The 14,592-nt window shown below is 43.2% G+C and overlaps 1 pseudogene; it reads left to right on the forward strand.

Annotated features, from left to right (window-relative positions):
- The first annotated feature begins 7,858 nt into the window (after nt 1-7,858).
- LOC146680569 (protein NLRC3-like) lies at nt 7,859-12,286 on the forward strand (annotated as a pseudogene).
- The last annotated feature ends 2,306 nt before the right edge of the window (nt 12,287-14,592 follow it).

The following is a 14,592-nucleotide window of genomic DNA, read 5'->3' on the forward strand; positions in this document are numbered from 1 at the left end:
ACTTTAAACTCTGTGTGTGAAACACTCATTCTTTGTTTTAAAACTCAAAAATATGAATTCCAGACAAATCCAGTCAGATGTAACAAATGAGTTTTAGTTTAACTGCCTAAAACTAATGTGTGAAAGACTTATTTATTTCATTTCTTAAAATCTTAAAATCCCAGTTTTTGTAAGGTAAAGACCGTGCAATAACACTGAGAAAACCCGAACAATCAAGCAGACCAAGGTCTTTGGTGACAACGGCAAGAAAAAACTGCCTTTTACCAGGAAGAAAATGTCAGGTTGCAAATTTTGATGTCGATATGATAACCTTATCCATACAATGCTGCAGAAAGACAGCAAACAGCAAAGAGATACATATCTGTATGGGCATATCTGACCCTCCTTTCTTGTCCATAACACATTATCCAGCTGCTGGATAACTTTCCACTCTTTGTCTTTTGCTTCGTCAGTTATAAGTTTTAACTATGGGTATTTTCCCAATTTTCCAGATCTCAATGATACAACAGGGATTGATTAAACGTGTCACGGTTCTGGGTCAGTTTTGATCCACTATTTTGAGTTCTTATGTTTTGGGTTATTTTTTTCATTATGGATTGTTTTTGGTTTCTCTGGTGCTTTGATTATTATGATAAATCTATGTTTTAGTTATTCTGGTGAGGGATTAGTTCTTAGGGTTGTGTCTCAGGTTTAGTGTAGGTTTAGTTCTGTGTCTAGTCTGCGTCTTTGTGTAGTGGTTTCTTGTTTCCTGTCTTATTGTGAAAGTCCGGGTCTTATGTGAGTGTATTTAGTTTTGCCTCCCTTGTCTTGTCTCGTCTCGTCAATTACTTCCAGCTGTGTATCTACCGTGTGTTTTCCCTGCTATCAACCATCATCTACCCTCATCTACTTTCCTTCATGTTCAGGTTTGCAGTTTTGTAGTTTTGTTTTTTCCCAGTATAGTTTAGCTTTTGTTCCATTCTTTCATTGTTCACCGTGTGCTTTATATTTTCAGTAAACCACCTTCACATATCAGCGAGTGTCTGCATTTGGATCCTCCTTTATTTTTCCCTACACGGCTCATCCCACTTGCCGTGACAAAATGTGTTTGTCAGACTTTTACTCCAATCAGTATGTCAGTGTACACATTGGTACACCTGGTGCAAGGCCAGGTGCACAGTAAAAACAGTAAAAACAATTAATCCTCCTGACAGCTTTCAGAATCAGAATCAGATTACTTTATTGATCCCTGGGGGAAATTATCTTTTGTTACAGTGCTCCATTATAAACCAACATTAAGACAAGACAGACAATACGCTAACTAAGAATAGTACAATATATACATATATATACATACTTACATAAGTCACTCATAAATAAATAGCTGGAAAAGAAACATGTGTAGTTGTAGCAGTAACCAGTGTGTTAAGTGGATGCGTTGTACAGGGAGATGGCCACAGGCAGGAATGATTTCCTGTGTCGTTCAGTGGTGCTTTTCGGTAATCTCAGTCTCTCACTGAACGAGCTCCTGTGACTCACCAGCATGTCATGGAGTGGGTGGGAGGTGTTATCCAACATTGTCTTTATCTTGGACAGCATCCGCCTCTCCGACACCACCTTGAGGGAGTCCAGCTCCATCCCCACAACATTGCTGGCCTTACGGATTAGTTTATTGAGTCTGTTGGCATCTGCTACCCTCAGCCTGCTCCCCCAGCATGCAACAGCATAGAGGATCGCACTGGCCACAACAGACTCATAGAAAATCCTCAGCATTTTCTGGCATATGTTGAAGGACCTCAGTCGCATCAAAAAATAGAGACGACTCTGGCCCTTCCTGTAAAGTGCTGTGGTGTTTTTAGCCCAGTCCAGTTTATTGTCAATGTGTACTCCAAGGTATTTATAGTCCTTCACAATGTCAACACTCACCCCCTGGATTGAAACAGGGGTCAAGTGTTTCCTGGTCTTCCTGAAGTCCACGATCAGTTCCTTGGTCTTTGCCACATTGAGCTGCAGATGATTCTGCTCACACCACGTGACAAAGGAGTCGACCACAGCCCGGTACTCTGTCTCATCATCCCTGCTGATGCATCCAACCACCGCAGAGTCATCAGAAAACTTCTGAAGATGGCAGGTCTCTGTGCAGTGGCTGAAGTCTGTGGTGTAGAGGGTGAAGAGGAAGGGGGAGAGGACAGTCCCCTGTGGTGCCCCTGTGTTGCTGACCACCTTGTCAGACACACACTGGGAGACGTACATATTGTGGTCTTCCTGTCAGGTAATCAACAATCCAGGACACCAGAGAAGCATCCACCTGCATCGCTGCTAACTTATCACCCAGGAGGGTCGGCCTGATGGTGTTGAAAGCACTAGAAAAGTCAAAAAACATGACCCTCACAGTGCTCGCCGGCTGGTCCAGATGGGTGTAGACATGATTGAGCAGGTAGATGATGGCGTCCTCAGTTCCGAGACGAGGCTGATAAGCGAACTGAAGGGGATCCAGATGTGGTCCCCTTCAGTCCCCTTCAGTCCCCTCTGTCATGTTTGCTGCCAAAAATAGGCTATAAAATTTGTTAATGAGGGTTTTTTGGAACATTTTGGATAGTAGGCTGTCAGAGAGAGAGAGTCACGGGTGCAACAACACCTTCACCCATTGACCGTAGGTACTCAGGTGATATGTCAACAATTCTCAGAACCACCTCAGCTAGCTTTATGGGTGGCTTTTTAAAAAATTGTTGGGATTGAGGGAATGCAGTTAAATCAGCCCTTAAAGAGTTCATGATACTAACAGCTCACCTCTCTGCAGCAGACACCTGCTGGGCTTTTTTTTTTTTTTTTTTTTTGTGTCCCGTTTGGATCTTCAGCCATCAGAATTGTTGTCTTAAGGCCAAGAAAGATACCGGATTTATTTTACCAAGTGGATCATCATGGCCTTGCCATTTGGTCCATTTGATTGACCTTTATTATAATTATGAATTTATTTTATTTTCGGTTGCTACAAACGGGACAGACATGACTGGGGGATAGGACAGGGAGAAAGAATGAAAGAAAAAGAGGGAGAGAAAGAAAACCAAAGGGGAGAAGAGACGGTGAGAAAGGGGGGAAGAAAGAAAGAAAAACAAACAAAACACCTGGATCACCTGTATGGAGAAAAAAAAACAGAAGAGAAAGCAAACAAAAAAAAGAGCAACATAATACAAAAACAGCACCATCACAATAAACTAGCTAGCAGTAGATAACAGTAGATACTAAATATTAAATGATATTGTGCAGCACGCAAGATAGACAGCGCACAATGTGCTTCGAGGCAGCAGCCAAGAAAGGTGTAGTCCGCGTCTGTGAACACCCGTGTGTACACCTGTGTGCATACCTGTGTGGATCAGCATGCTTGTATTACAAAGGTTTCTCAGTGTAACGATCTGCTAGGGAGTGTGGGGAGCCATAGCCCCGTCCACCAGGGTATGAAGCAGGCATGGAGGAGATCCAGGCCCCAGATATCCAGAGGCCCCAGAGTACAAGGACCCGAGGAGGACCACCAAAAGGGGGGGAACCGTGCCAACCTCCTGGGAAGAGCTGAGTAGAGCCCCAAATGAGAGGTCACCCAGCAGCTACTGAGCAGAGGCGAGAGGGGGTTGCAGTGGCATGCCCGCGGGCTCTGCCGACAGCCAGCTGTGCCAGAGAGGACCGAGCTTCAGGCCCCGAGGCCAGAGGCCTGAGGGCATCCCACCCCCCGGAGGAGGCCTGACCGAGCCACAGGCGCTAGGCCCTGCCAATTGGCCACCAGGAGTGAGCCGGTACATACATGAGCACCCAGACGCCAAGGACCACCAACACACCAATGTCTGAGGGCATCAGCCACCGGCAGGGAGTGTGGTGAGGGGAGATAGGCCTCCGTACTTTGGAGGGCCTGAGATGTACCCAGAGAGGTTGAGTCTAAGACCCAACCTGACATATAGACACAGACGAACAGGCACACGCGGACACAAACGTGCATTCCCACCCCCTTATACACAACCAAATACTCGGCACTCACCCAATGTGTAGACAGACACAAATAGACACTGCACAGACAGTCGCACTCCCCAAACATACTCTATATCCCAGGTCCAGGTACCCCCGCCCTCAGAGGGGCAAGCCGCACCTAGAACCAGGAGATGTAACCCTTCTCTCTGGGGTGGAGGCAAGCAGACCACCTCCTTATCTGCAGTAGCAGGGAGGCCCCGCATCCCAGACCTCAATCTGACGGCCAGAACCTCCTCCCAGCCCCTCAGCCCTGACAGCTAACAGAACCGGGGTGAGTGAAGACCTCAAACCTCCCTACACCCGCTCATATGTAGTGTTGCTGTGTGCTGTTCTAAAGTGCATTTAAAACTCAGGAGAGCATGGTACTTACTTCCTCTCAGAGAGCAGCACAGCTCCTCCCAAAAACCCTTAGTGTCTAAATGCATTTAAAATTGAGGGTAGGGCACCAGCGCCAGAGGTGGGTTGGAATACACCGATCATCCTCTGGATGCTGTAAAACGTGTCCACCCCCAAGGCCCTATATGTATGTGTTATGTGAGAGTGTGAGTAATGTGGATGTCTAGGTTGCAGAATAAAATTGAGGCACAGGCGGCCAGAAGGGGACAGAGGGGGGAGTGCCTCCCCTGCACCCTGGTGACATACCTGCACCTAGGGTTGCCAACTCCCTGAAAAATAAATAAGGGACACCTTGTGGCCAGGGCCGGGCAACCCAGTTGTCTTCACCCTTCCCAGTGTGGTAGCTCTTTTTTTTGTGTGTGTGAAATTATTTTTTAACCATTTGACTTGAATTTGATTTAAGCAGATGCATATTCTTTGTGATATGACCATATGGGAAACAAATGATCATTTAGCCATTTATTTTTAGTTCAAAATGACAACATTAACACAGTAAAACAGGTCTCTTTCTTAAACAGAAGCCTGTCATGCTTAACTTTTGAGAATACAAGTAAATCTTTCTTTAAAAGAACTCTGTCCTGCTTAACTTAAAATTATATAAATTAATAGAAAGCAATAGAACGAAAAATATTCTTGTAACTGTGCACATATAGTGCATTTAGTACAATTGGCTTCAGCTGAGGTATTATTTCAGCTTTTCTAATGCTAATCAGCTGCTCCTGTTTGTAAACCCGCTTGTTCCCATGATTACGCATCATAACTCATCATCATTATTCATCTATATATTACTTTTATGTATTAGTGATCTATTTGTTGTAATCATCTATCCTTGCAGTTGTTTATTACACAAAATAAATTTCATTATCACACTTCTGGCCACATAGCGCTGATATTCACTGCACATGCCCATATTAACCTTAACCAGAGGGTTTAAAAAAAACAAACCAGTGTTTACATACCATAACTGCTTCTGCCGTGGCCTGGTGGACAGAAAATTGGTTAAGGGTTCCCCGAGCTTTCACGCCCCTCATGTTCTTCATGTGCCCACCACTAGAAGCATGCCTATGGAAAAAGTGCGCCGGCACACAGTGCAGTGCGCTTTATAGGTGTTATCATGCACTTTTCCAGCCAGGTGTTTTCCTTTTCCCATTCCTCCCTGTACTTTTGCAGCCTTTTTTTTCTTTCTCTGAACGAACAAACATTGCTGCTCTAATGTTGGGCTAATGCTGGGCAGACACTGTGCGATTTTTTCAGTCGCGCGATTCAGCTCCTGCTCAAACTGTACGATTGACTCACAGAGGTTAGAAGTTCATAGGTCACGATGATCTCACACTATACGGCCCAATGCTCTGATGCGACCTCAGTGCTCACACTGTGCGTACATAAAATGAAGGTTATAACAGAAATTCTGTCGCTCGCTCTCCCTCTCTGTCTTTCACTCACACAGACACACCACCACCATCAACTTTGCTAAATTGCTAATGAAAAACATTGATCAGGCAGTTGTGATTGAGCATCAGTGTAGATCCAACTATTTTCAAGGTTGTTGTGGTTGTGATAATTTTGTGAGGCCACATCGAAAAGGCTCGGATGAGCTTTCCAAAGTTCTACAAGTTGTGCCTCCATCGCTTGTGTGCAGATCACACGCTGCACTGCCGTGCTGCGCCATCTTTTTCGCTGACATTTGTGTTTGCGCGTGCGCAGTGTGACAAACTGCGGTGACACCCTCACGGCGGTCGCGAGGATTTCAAACAGGTTTGAAATCCTCACGACCAAGCGATTGATGATCGGGAGCTGGTCGTGAGGTGTTAATCACGTCTCGTTACCCCACGTATACTACACGATGCACGACGCACGATGAAGGCCAAAATCGGGCCGATCGCCAAAACGGTCGCACGACTCAAAAATCGGCTCAAAATGGGCCAAAAATCGCACAGTGTAATGCTGGGCTTACAAAAGTAGAATAACTGAAAGTAATGGTCAAATTAACAAAGTAGGACTGTTTTTTTAACAGAATGAGATTTTGGAGCACTGAAGCCCCGATTTTTGAGTCGTGCGACCGATTTGGTGATTGGCCCGATTTTGGCCTTCATCATGCATCGTGTAGTATACGTGGGGTAAGGAGAAGCGATTAACACCTCACGACCAGCTCCCGATCATCAATCGCTCGTGAGGGTGTCACCACAGGTGCTCACACTGCTCACGCGCAAACACGTAAACGTCGGTGAAAAAGATGGCGCAGCACGGCTGTGCAGCCTGTGATCTGGACACAAGCAATGGAGGCACAACTTGTAGAACTTTGGAAAGCTCATCCGAGCCTTTTCCATGTGGCCTCACAAAATTATCACGACCACAACAACCTTGAAAATAGTTGGATCTACACTGCTGCTCAATCACAGCTGCCTGATCAATGTTTTTCATTAGCAATTTAGCAAAGTTGATGGTGGTGGTGTGCATGTCTGTGTGAGTGAAAGACAGAGAGAGGGAGCGACAGATTTTCTGTTATAACCTTCATTTTATGTACGCACAGTGTGAGCACTCAGGTCGCATCAGAGCATCGGGCCGTATAGTTTGAGACCCATCGTGACCTACCAACTTCTAACCCCTGCGAGTCAATCGTGCAGTTTGAGCAGGAGCTGAATGTACTGTCATCCGAGACTTGCACCGCAGTGTCGGCGTTTGTTTCCCTGTTGGCCATGCTTCTTGTTGTGGTCATCTGTTGTCTTCCGGTATTTTCTCCGCAAGCGACCTTTCCTCAACCAATGAGATGAGCGGTAATCTGAATTGTCATACTCGAATTGTCATAAGTGTGCTGTCAGCTCATTGGTCACAAAGCAGGAGAGGGGCTGGGAATTATGTTTTCAAACAAAGCGTTAATTCCATAAACATTTATAGACTACTTTTGATTCTCACTGTATTACGGGACAAAGTGCGTCCCTTATTAGCTCAATACGGGACGTGTACTTTTGTTTCGAAATACGGGACAATTCCGTTTTTTAAGGGACGGTTGGCAACCCTACCTGCACCCCAAGCCCTGCGTGTGTGGGTGGGTGTGGTAGAGTGGGAATAGGGAGGCAGCTGAGGATGGAGAGGGAAGAAAGGGAGGGGCAAGCGGCCCCTCTCTGGGGCCAGCTCCCCCGCTGACCCCAGTAGGCACCCCACACTCTGGAACCCAATAGGGCAAGGGGGCCCAGGCCCATCCGGACCGAGGGCCCGCAGCAGCAGCAACGCCCAGCCCCACAGAGTCTGAGGCAGCCCACCTGACTCCACCCCAGAGAAGACTGCACCCACCCCATCATCCAATCATCTCCCAAACTACACAAGACAATAGACACCCAGGTTGAGTTCATTCTCCACCTCTCCTAAATCTCTCCCCCCACCTCCAGAGTAAGCTCTTGTAGTGAGGAGACCACCTGCAAAGACATAACAACCTCCCCACCAGTTAGAGAGACCCCTAGTTGGGCCGATGAACCAGAGGTCCCCTGCACTGGGGCTGAGCCCCCCTGCACCCACCCGCCCACTGCTCCGGCGACACAACAGCCAGGACCCAAGCCGCCAAGGCCCGGCCAGCACCCCAGACCGGGGGGCGGAGCACCTCCAGACCCCCAAGCCTCCACGCCCGTCCCGGATCCTCCCAGGCTACCAGGCCAGTAACCAATGTCCACCAGCACAGACCCTCCCCCATCTCCGCTGTATGCCTGCTGGGCTTTAAAATTACTGAGATCCTTTAAGACCGGTTACCCTTTAGGACTCACAGTAGGGTTCACTTTCAGGTTGGTTTCTGTCAAAAAAGGAGGAGCACAGTTTTAATTGAAATCAGTTAAAGGTCCATCTGAGTTGATTAATAAGTTGAAGATGATGATTAGGAAATAAACAGTTTTTTTAGTTTTAGTACATCACCACTGTAGATTAAAAACCACATAATCAATGTATGATTCAAGCACAGACTTTGTCTTTAATGGGAAGGGATTTATTAAAAAAGTTACCTTACCTTTCACTAATAGTCCTTGGATAAACTGAAATCATCTTATATGCAAAGAATATCTGTGGTGCTTTTCCATGTATCTGCTGACTTAATGAAGGCCCAGTTTAGATAACCACATATTTTAAGTGCTGTCTTATGCCAGTGGGTGGTGGGGGTCAAAGAGTAGCTACTGGTCTGTGTGTGTTGTTTTCTTTAACATTTGGTCTTCAATCCTCCAGAATGAGCACACCACAGTACAGGAATAATAACCTGTTGTCTTTGGTGTCCTCCCCTGCTGAGCTTGATGTTTCCATCCAGTGTGTTGATGTGTTTGGTTAAAGCCTCTGCTTCTTCAGTTTTGATTTTAAATCATCTACATGTCTAAACCAGTGGCTATATGCTGTGTCTTTGAAAGAGCCTACAGCTTTAATTTCCTCTCCCTCCTGCAGGTTGGCTGCAGTAGGGGACACCTCGTTACTTTTGCCTGTGGAAATGTTTGTTGTGTTTGTGGTGGTAAGGAAGAGGTCTAACAGGGTGCAAAGCTAAACAGGGGTGAAGCTGAGTCTTCCGTGTAAGGAGCTGTCTCTCTGTAGACACTTTCTGATGGTGGCTACTGCCTCAGTTGTGAAATGTGAGCTGATAGTTTAAAATGTGGACCTTGCTGATGAAGTCCGTGGAGAGTGATGAGTAGTGTTTCCCATAAGTAGAATTTGTGGTTTATAAGGTCAGATTATTTTATCATTATACTGAACTTATAACTGAAAAAAGTCTAAACATAAACTGTTATTACCTTATTATCATGTCATTGATGTTTTATTCCAAACAGATCAGTGTTGGATGTATGTGGCCGAGACACTAAACCTTAACATAAAGAAATGAATGTGATGTGATACATAACTGTGTTCACAGTTTCTTCTGGTAAAATCATCTTCTTCTTGTTTTATAGAAAGATCATGGGAGAACCTGTAGAACAACCACCAACCAAAGCATCAGCAGGTAGGAAATCTGTGGTTTGTCTGATGAGATGTATGGATGTACATGAAGTAGATTCCCTTTTTGTAACATTTTTTTTTTTTTAGAAAAAAAAGATATTCTGGCATTTGTTAGAAAAAAAATGTCAGAACATTTAGACTTCATTATATATATGCTTGCCTTTAAAACAAACAGTCTCTATCATTATAAGTACATCAAAATCAAATGTTTCGAAACATGTCTTAATCTTTTTTGGCACATTTTTATAACATGAGAACTGCCAATGTTGTCTGCCAAGCCTGGCAGAAAAAGCAACTGGACTTTTTTTTTTTTTACTTTGAACCCACACACCCTAAAATTCAGTATTTGAATATGAGATGATGAAGTTTTAATTCAACAGATTTAGAGTATTTTTCACATGATTGAGATTGAGATGCATGTTTATGTCTCTTTATTCTTCCTGTAGAGGAGGAGCTTGCCAGCGTGCGGTCAGCCTTTGTTTGTAGGGTGTCACCAGAAATCCTCACACAGCTCCTTGAAGCTCTTGTAAGTGACGGTGTTTTAAATGAATTGGAGAAAGAATCAATACTGGAAGGGAACCCAGTCAGAGCAGACAAGGCACGCTGCTCCATCGACTCAGTGAGGAAGAAAGGGGACCAAGCATGCAGGATAATGATCAGACATCTTCAGAGTATAGATCTCTCTCTTTTTTCTCAGCTGCGTTTATACTCTGATCCATCTGCTCAGCAAGATGAGGTCATGTATCTCTATAAGAATGGTCACCACCAGTTTGTTGCGATGTGAAAGTGTGAAACTTCAGAATTCATTGTAAGAAAAGGGGGAGGAAAAGAAAGAAAAGCCATAGTTGTTTGACTTGAATGCTTCAGAAAAAAAATGAAAACAAAATGCCATATTTATATAGAATAATGTAAAGCATTTATTTTTGTGTCCAGAAATGGTTTACATTATCTGTCTCCTTTCTAATTTACAGCAGGAATTATATTTGAATACTGAATGTCTGTCAGGTGCTTCTTTTAAATGGTGAACATAGCAGTAGGGATACATTATAACACTTGAACATTGTACTATTTGGAAACAAAGTTATTTCTTTTGGTTTTTTTCTGTTATTTCTTTCTTTTCTTTTTTAAATTCAGATGTTCTTCAGGATTGTCAGCCTAAATTCAAGTCTAACCTGAATAGGAAGTTCCAGTGTGTGTTTGAGGGGATTGCTAAAGCAGGAAACCCAACCCTTCTGAATCAGATCTACACAGAGCTCTACATCATAGAGGGAGGGACTGCAGAGATCAATGATGAACATGAGGTCAGACAAATTGAAACAGTATCCAGGAAACCAGACAGGCCAGAAACAACAATAAGAAAAGAAGACATCTTTAACGACTCACCTGGAAGAGATAAACCAATCAGAACCGTGCTGACAAAGGGAGTGGCTGGCATTGGGAAAACACTCTTAACACAAAAGTTCAGTCTTGGCTGGGCTGAAGACAAAGCCAACCAGGACATCCAGTTCATATTTCCATTTACTTTCAGAGAGCTGAATGTGCTGAAGGAGGAAAAGTTCAGCTTGGTGGAACTTGTTCATCACTTCTTTACTGAAACCAAAGAAGCAGGAATTTGCAGCTTTGAAGACTTCCAGGTTGTGTTTATCTTTGATGGTCTGGATGAGTGTCGACTTCCTCTGGACTTCCACAAAACTACAATCCTAACTGACCCTTGCAAGTCCACCTCAGTGGAAGTACTGCTGATAAACCTCATCAGGGGGAAACTGCTTCCCTCTGCTCGCATCTGGATAACCACACGTCCTGCAGCAAGCAGCCAGTCAGATCCCTCCACACTGTGTTGGCATGGCGACAGAGATCAGAGGATTTACTGACCCACAGAAGGAGGAATACTTCAGGAAGAGATTCAAAGATGAGGAACAGGCCAACAGAATCATCTCCCACATCAAGACATCACGAAGCCTCCACATCATGTGCCACATCCCAGTCTTCTGCTGGATCACTGCTACAGTTCTGGAGGATGTGCTGAAAACCAGAAGGGGAGGACAGATGCCCAAGACCCTGACTGAGATGTACATCCACTTCCTGGTGGTTCAAGCCAAAGTGTAGAAGGTCAAGTATGATGAAGGAGCTGAGACAGATCCACACTGGACTCCAGAGAGCAGGAAGATGATTGATTCTCTGGGAAAACTGGCTTTTGATCAGCTGCAGAAAGGAAACTTGATCTTCTATGAATCAGACCTGACAGAGTGTGGCATCGATATCAGAGCAGCCTCAGTGTACTCAAGAGTGTTCACACAGATCTTTAAAGAAGAGAGAGGACTGTACCAGGACAAGGTGTTCTGCTTCATCCATCTGAGTGTTCAGGAGTTTCTGGCTGCTCTTCATGTCCATCTGACCTTCATCAACTGCAGTCAATCTGCTGGAAGAACAACCTACATCGTCCTGGTGGTCAAAAATTTTTAATGCACCAAAACTACAGCATGTCCACCAGAGTGCTGTGGACAAGGCCTTACAGAGTCCAAATGGACACCTGGACTTGTTCCTCCGCTTCCTCCTGGGTCTTTCACTTCAGACCAATCAGACTCTCCTAAGAGGTCTTCTAACACAGACAGGAAAGAGCTCACAGACCAATCAGGAAACATTCCAGTACATAAAAGAGAATCTCAGTGAGAATTTGTCTGCAGAGAAAAGCATCAATCTGTTCCACTGTCTGAATGAACTGAACGATCTTTCTGTAGTGGAGGAGATCCAACAGTACCTGACTTCAGGAAGTCTCTCCACTGGTAAACTGTCTCCTGCTCAGTGGTCAGCTTTGGTCTTCATCTTACTGTCATCAGAAAAAGATCTGGATGTGTTTGACCTGAATAAATACTCTGCTTCAGAGGAGGCGCTTCTGAGGCTGCTGCCAGTGGTCAAAGCCTCCAACAAAGCTCTGTAAGTACAATTGTACTCATCCATTTAACATCCAGTTGTGTCAGTAACTTATTTCTGACATATTTATTTGGCAAACAATAGCTTTTACTTGGGTGGCGTGTCGTGCATTAAACAAAGCATTTCCATTGTGACTTAGTTATAATCAAATTATTTGAATTACTCAGTGAATCATTGCAGCCATAGAATCATCCTTAGTTACATTTTATTAAACTTAGAATTCTGAGTGCTTCTTTGGATGTACTTAGAATTGCTTCTTCACTCACCTCTTTCCACTTTCTGTGTGTTCATGCACCACTGTTGAATGTAACTTACTAATAAAATCCCTACAAAATCTGTCTACTGCACTGTGCCTTGGTGTTCCACATTGTGATTTTTGTTTGTATTTTGGTTGTTTTTTTGGCCTGTGCTTTCCCCTCACTTCAAACTGGTTGAAGCAGATAGTCCAGCACCTCAGTTTATCCTCAATCTGAAACTAGCTGTTTTAGCTATTTAACCTTTAAACACACCTCCCCTTGTCATCCCTCCTATTGTTGCCATAAAATTTAATCTTGATTTTAAAAATAAACCACCAAATAAAACAACAACAACAACAACAACAAACAATCCAAGTCAGACTTCATGGCACCAAATTCTTAAGGTTTTGTCAGCCTTTGATGACAAACTGCACCACAATCTAAAACAGGCTTTCTCATCATTATTATTTTTTTCTTTTTTGAGCTTAATTAGGAGTTAAGCATTGATCTCAGTCTGTAGTTCAGCACCACTGAAAGAATAATAATTTCCTAACAGCTTATAAAACAAATGATCGGCATAGTTTTCCTCAGTGTGTTGCATACCTATTTTGTAGATTTATGCATCTATATTGTCTTCCTGCACTGCAAAAAACGATTTTCAAGAAAGTAAAAAAAACCTTGTTTATGGACATTTTTTCTTATTTTTTGCCTAAAAAGAAAATATATTCTTAACAAGCAAGTTTTGGACAAGAAAATAAAGCTTATTCTAGGAAAATATGTCTAACTTTTCCTTAAAAGGATATTTCAGCTCATCTTGAGCTTTATTTACCAGTTACAAGGCATGACAATGGTTTGGTTGAATTTCCAGAATAAAAATAAGATTATTTTTCTCATTTCAAGAGTAAGGGCATTTAAACAGCTGCTCAGTTTAAGAAATGTATTTATTGACACTAAAGTTTAATATAATTGCTGTCAAGTTTGACACAATATGCAGTATATGAACAAAGGCAGGAACTAAAAGCACATGGTAAACATGAAATACAGGCCCATTTGAAAAACAGAAACAGCACAACTCATTCACTTTAGGCCATGTCAAACAGAATAATAGATCAGCATCAGTATATCTATACTATGGCAATGCTAAAATCGCATTCAACTGTCAGAATTTATAGGAAAACAACAACTTCATTTTAAAAATTGTCACAAAACTGTCCAAAACAATAACCTGAAAATACAGTTCATGCATGTAATGCAGTGTACCTTTTATAAAACATATGTTGAGCTCACGTGTAGTCCAATTACATCACCCAGGTAATATTTCATGACCGCACATGTCATATCTTTGTGTGTGAAACTGTAATATGGAATGGAATCTCATATCATATCATTGTTGGCTGGCTTTCCACCACTGAATCAGTCCTGTATGCCCACATGTTACTCAGATTTCTGTTCACTGCTGATGAGGGTTCCCTCCTAGAACTGCAATTGAGATTGGTTGATTAATTGACTAGTTGCGGATAAGGAAATTAAATACAAGGTACACTGATAATTTCTAAAAAAATTTTAATGTCAGAAATATACTGCATTTTATAATTTACTCTAAAATATGCATGTTTTCAAGCTGAGTTTAATAAATGGATATTCATTTAATGCTCATTGCTATTTGGCAGCTTAACTGTAGTTTAAAAGCCTTGAAAAATCCTCAAAAACCTAAAATGGGAAAGCTAAACTAAAGAACACAGGAAACATGGAAAATGTTGCAAAAACCTTACAACCTTGAACAAGGAACATAAGACATGAAAACATCAGGGAGGGAACACAGATGATAACACAGGAGAGAATACAGACGATCCGACAAAGAACACACTAAATATACACACACAAAAGGAAACGAGGAATTGGCAGACAGGCACGAAACACAGCTGACACTAATCAGATGAGAAGAGACCAGGAGGAAGCAAAACAGAATACACCGATGCAGGGCAGGGACTATCAAAGTAAAACAGGAATAAACACGAATATCGAACCAGGGACAATACACTGAAGACAAGGGAGGTACAGAGAACACCTAAACACT

The sequence above is a fragment of the Copadichromis virginalis genome, linkage group LG23 (genome assembly GCF_057382275.1).
Source record: "Copadichromis virginalis isolate Kocher_CV1m ecotype Utaka linkage group LG23, C_Virginalis_male_GT1.1, whole genome shotgun sequence".
Classification (NCBI taxonomy): Eukaryota; Metazoa; Chordata; class Actinopteri; order Cichliformes; family Cichlidae; genus Copadichromis; species Copadichromis virginalis.